The following is a 6,244-nucleotide window of genomic DNA, read 5'->3' on the forward strand; positions in this document are numbered from 1 at the left end:
AAAGAAAGAAAGAAAAAGGAAAAGAAAGGAAAGAGTACAAGAGGAAGAAATAGAGAGGGAGAGAGTCCATAAAAGATGGGAGACAAAGAGAAGTGCAAATAACAATAGCTGCCCCAGCCCTGCTGGTAGAGGAGAGTTGGAAGCTAACCTTCGGAAAGGCCCCGGCACTAAGCACCCCATATCAGGCTAGGAATGTGTTAAAGAGCTGGGAACTTATTGACTGATTCCTAAACTTTTAAATATGAAGCCATATTGCTAAAAAAAATTGGTCTTAACGAACGCTTTCTTGAATCCAGCCAGTTTCTTATGGGAAGGAGAGGAAAACGAGGGGGCAAGAGACCACAACTCTTTAGATAACATAGAATATCAAACTCAAGTTAGACCAGACCTAGAGCAATCCCCTCATTCTCCATAGGGGATATTAACCAGTCCTCTTGCCTCTCTAAGCAAGGGGCAGAGTTCAATAAGCCTGTGGGAGAACTTTCTACTTGTACCCACATCCTAAGCATCACTGGTGACTCAAACAAAGGCAACTACTTGGCTCTTCATATACGGATGAAGATGTCTGATAGTATTGTAGAAAGAGGGACTTTTGTGACCTAGTACCATCCAACTGGACTGGGACTTGTGCCTTAGTTCAATTGGCTATTCCATTCACCCTGGCATTCCATAAGATCTCAAGAATCCACATGGCCACCGAAGTTGGAGAGATTTAACAACATTTATTTTGACTCAGTAGGAGCCCCTAGAGGAGCATCTAATGAATTTCAGGCCTGAAATCAAATAGCTGCTGGGTTTGAATCGGCATTCTTCTGGTGGTCTACTATTAATAAAAATGTGGATTGGATTAATTGTATCTATTATAACCAACAAAGATTCATCAACTATACTCGAGATGCTCTCAAAAAAGTGACTAACCAGTTAGATGCCACCAGCCGTATGGCGTGGGATAGCAGACTTGCACTACAAATGATCTTAGCAGAGCAAGAGGGCATATGTGTCATGCCGGGTAGAAAGTGTTGCACTTTTATTCCTAACAATATTGCCCCAGATGGAACCGTCACAAAGGCATTACAAGGGTTAACACCTCTAGCCAATAAATTGGCAGAAAATATTAGAATTAATGACCCATTTACTGATTAGAGAGCTGGTTTGAGAAATGGAAAGGAATGGTAGGCTCCATTCTAGCAACCCTTATAATAGTGGCTGAAGTCCTAATAGCTATAAAGTGTTGCATTATCTTCTGTGTTAGAGGGCTAATCCAAAAATTAATCAAAACAGCCAGCAACAAACAAATGCCCATAACATATCAACTATTACTAGAAACTAAATAAGATCTACTCTCTTATGATGAAGAGAGTCAACAGCTCTTGATGTGAGGATTAAAGGACACAAAAATATATGTGGAAATGGGACCAATAGGAGTTAAAAAAAAAAAAAGAGGGAATTGAAGGGAATAATGTATACATGAGTCCATTTCTAAGACAAAGTGTCTTAAATCAGCATAGGTCAGCAAACTCAGAAGAAACAGGATATAGCAGGCCTCCCTCTTCCTCCCCCGCAACCTTAGTTGCCCTCACCTGAACCAAAGAAGTATAGTCTGAGATGAAAGTTTACTAGCCTCCAAAATAGCTCATTTTGTCTATTCTCATCGCTGGCCCAGCTATTTAATAAGTCAAAGTCAAATACTTGAAGAGTCCCTGAGATAACGAGGACTGGAGTGTAGTGTGGGCTGAAACAAAATGCAGCAAGATAACCCTAAAGAAAACACCTAAAGCCCTACCCAACAACCGATAGGTGATGTCTCGGAAGATTGTGACCCCATAGTACTCAGCCTATGAGGAACCAGGGGAGGAACCTGCACACGAGAGAATACATTTCTTGTTGAAACTGTGCTGGAGGTACCTGCTTATCAGACACCTGATTTTGCAAGACCATCCTTAAACCTCACTTCTGCTGTTCTCTGGGTCTCTGAGTCCGTTCTTTGGGTTTGGACAGGTGTTTATTTCTCACAGGTGATAAAAATATTTTGTGTTTTTATCACAAAGGGATGTTGGGAATCATCACAACTTTTTCTAAATCTATTGAGATGATCATATGATTTTTGTTTTTAGTTCTGTTTATGTGCTGAATCATATTTATTGATTTGTGCATATTGAACCAATCTTGCATTTCAGCAATGAAGCCTAGTTGATTAGGGTGAGTAAAGTTTTTGATATGCCATTGAATTCAGTTTGCTGGTACCTTGTTGAGGATTCTTGTGTCTATGTTCATTAGGGATATTGGTCTGTCATTTTCTTTTGCGTGTGGTGTCTTTGCCGGGTTTTGGTATCAGGAAGATGCTAGCTTCACAGAATGAGTTGGGGAGAAGTCCCATCTCCTCAGTTTTTTGGATTAGAGTCAGTTGAACTAGTACCAGTTATTCTTTGTACATTGGGTAGAATCTGGCTATGCATCCATCTGTTCCAGGACATTTATAGTTCATAGGTTTATTATAATTTAAATGATACATTATAATAATGAAATGCTGATGAGTATCACCTCACTTAAAAAACCCAGCTTATTTAAATGATATTACTTCTGAGGAATGTTTCTTGAATATCCCTGTCTTCATAACTTCTTTCTCTATTTCCTGATCATGTAACATTTTATCTAAACCAGCATAGTCCAACAGGAACCACATATGCAATTTTTAAATATTCTTATAGTTACACTAAAAAATAAGTCAAAACAATGTGGTATAATTTTATTCATGTATTGATATAACCTTAAAACATTGCTTCAACGTATTTCTAACATAATATTGAGATATGTTACGTTCTTGTTCATAAATTAATTCTTCTAAAGTAGGTGTATATTTTACACAACATTATATCTTAGTTCACATTTGTGGGTAGCGGCTTCCACAGGTAGACCGTTAAAATGATATACACTGAAGTATATTGTTGTAGTTACTGATAAATTATAAAGCCATCAACCTACATCTCATCTACCCAATATCAAAATACACAGCAAATACAAGTGATCATGAAGTCTTACAATAACATAATACATAACATAATAGAAAATATATGGCTTAAGTTTTAAGTAGAAATTTTGAATGTACAGGATAAATATAACCATGAAGATTAAACATGCATTTGCTTCCTTTTCTCCCTTCCTTTCTTTATTCCTTCCTTTCTTCTTTTCTTCCTTGCTTCCTTGTTTTGTTTTGGAAAGAATTCGTAAGTAACTGATACAAATTTGCTTCAGACACAGGTGCCTTATGTATGTCATTATAAAACCTGTATTCAAGGGCACACATATATTTGCTTATAAATTTAAATTCACATTCTAAATGCTTGAAAGTACCTATGTCATTATTTTTAGTGGATATCGTCATAACATTTCTTTATGTTCTTTTTTAATTTGTATTATCTCTCGGTTATCAAATTATCTTGCTACTATTTATTATTTAATTGCCCTTATCTTGTGTTGGGTCCTTTTTAGTTAGAAGATGCAGGAATTATTTCTAAGATATGCCCACTACTTGAACTTTTTTCTCATTAAATGTCTGATTTTTTTTTACTATCTAAATGTGGAGAAAGTATCGCTTGGTTATTGTACTTTAAAAAAATAATGTAGACCAAACAATATTTTCTCTACATTTATTTCTCTAACTCATTTTATGAGACCAACATCATCCAGATACCAAAACCTGACAGAGACACAACTAAAAAAGAAAATTCCAGCCTAATATCCATGATGAACATTGATGAAAAAATCCTCATACAATACTGGCAAATCGACTCCAACAGCACATAAAAAAGCTTATCCATCACAAGCAAGTTGGCTTCATCCCTGGGACGCAAGGCTGGTTCAACATATGCAAATCTATAAACCTAATTCATCACATAAACAGAACCAAAGACAAAAACCACATGATTATCTCAATAGATGCAGAGAAATCCTCCAACAAAATTCAACAGCCCTTTATGCTATAAACTCTCAATAAACTAGGAATTGATGGAATGTATCTCAAAATAATAAAAGCTATTTATGACAAACTCACAGCCAATATCATAATGAATGGGAAAAAATGGAAGCATTCCTTTGAAATCTGGCACTAGACAAGGCCTCTCTCACCACTCCTATTCAACATAGTATTGGAAGTTCTGGCTAGGGCAATCAGGAAAGAAAGAGAAATAAAGGGGATTCAATTAGGAAAAGAGGAAGTTAAATTGTCTCTATTTGCAGAAGACATGATTGTATATTTAGAAGACACCATCATCTCAACCCAAAATCCCCTTAAGCTAATAAGCAACTTCAGCAAAGTCTCAGGATACAAAATCAATGTGCAAAACCACAAGCATACCTATACACAAATAACAGACTAACAGAGAGCCAAATCATAAGTGAGCTGCCATTCACAATTGCTACAAAGAGAATAAAATACCTAGGAATACAACTAACAAGAGATGTTAAGGACCTCTTCAAGAACTACAAACCACTGCTCAAAGAAATAAGAGAGGACACAAACAGATGGAAAAACATTCCATGCTCAGGCCATTATGCCCAAAGTAATTTATACATTCAATGCTATCCACATCAAGCTACCATTGACTTTCTTCACAGACCTGGAGAAAACCACCTTAAACATCATATGGGACCAAAAAGGAGGCTGCATAGCCAAGACAATCCTAAGTAAAAATCAAAACAAAAACCAAAACTGGAAGCATCAACTACCTGACTTCAAACTATACCACAAGGCTATAGTAATCAAGAGCACATGGAACTGGTACCAAAACAGAGATACAGACCAATGGAACAGAACAGAGGCATAGACATAACCCCACACATTTACAACCATCTGATCTTTGACAAACCTGACAAACACAAGCAATGGGCAAAGGATTCCCTATTTAATAAATGGTGTTGGGAAAACTGGCTAGCCATATGCAGAAAGCTGAAAGTGCATCCCTTCCTTACACCCTATACGAGCATTAACTCCAGGATGGATTAAAGATTTGAATATAGACCTAACACCATAAAAACCCAAGAAGAAAACCTACGCAATACCATTCAGGACATAGGCATATACAAGTACATCATGATGAAGACACCAAAAGCAATGGCAACCAAAGCCAAAATAGACAAATGGGATCTAATTAAACTCCAGAGCTTCTGCAGAGCAAAAGACACAATCATTTGAGGGAACTGGCAACCAACAGAATGGGAAAAAAATTTTGCAATCTATCTATCTGACAAAGGGCTAATAACTAGAATCTACAAAGAACTTAAATAAGTCTACAAGAAAAGAATTAAACAACTCCATCAAAAAGTGAGTGAAAGATATGAGCAGACACTTTTCAAAAGAAGACATTTATGCAGCCAACAAACATTTGACAAAATGCTCGTTGTCACTGGTCATTAGATAAATGCAAATCAAAACCATATTGAGACACCATCTCATGTCAGTTAGAGTGGTGATCATTAAAACATCTGGAGACAACAGATGCTGGAGAGGATATGGAGAAATAGGAACACTTTTACACTGTTGGTGGGAGTGGAAATTAGTTCAACCACTGTGAAAGACAGTGTGACAATTCCTCAAGGATATAGAAATAGAAATACCATTTGACCCAGCAATCTCATTACTGGATATATACCCAAAGGATTATAAATCATTCTATTATAAAGACACGGGCACACGTATGTTCACTGCAGCACTGTTTACAATAGCAAAGATTTAGAACCAACCCAAATGCCCATCAATGATAGATAGACTGGATAAAGAAACTGTGGCACATATACATCATGTAATACTATGCAGCCATAAAAATGGGTGAGTTCATGTCCTTTGTCGGGACATGGATGAATCTGGAAAACATCATTCTCAGCAAACTGACACAAGAACAGAAAACCAAACGCTGCATGTTCTGACTCATAAGTGGGTGTTGAACAATGAGAACACATGAACACAGGTGGGGAACATCATACACCAGGGCCTATTGGGAATTGTGGGGACTAGGGGAGAGATAGCAGGGGGTGGGGGGATTGGGAAGGGACAGCATTAAGAGAAACACCTAATATAGATGACTAGGAGAGAGATGCAGCAAGCCACCATGGCATGTGTATACCTATGTAACAAACCTATACAATCTGCACATGCACCCCAGAACTCAAAGTATAATTTTTTAAAAGTTAAAAAATAAAGTAAAATAATAAAATTATATATATATATATAATATTATATACATATATA

The sequence above is a fragment of the Cebus imitator genome, unplaced genomic scaffold (assembly GCF_001604975.1).
Source record: "Cebus imitator isolate Cc_AM_T3 unplaced genomic scaffold, Cebus_imitator-1.0 Scaffold167, whole genome shotgun sequence".
NCBI classification, from domain to species: Eukaryota; Metazoa; Chordata; class Mammalia; order Primates; family Cebidae; genus Cebus; species Cebus imitator.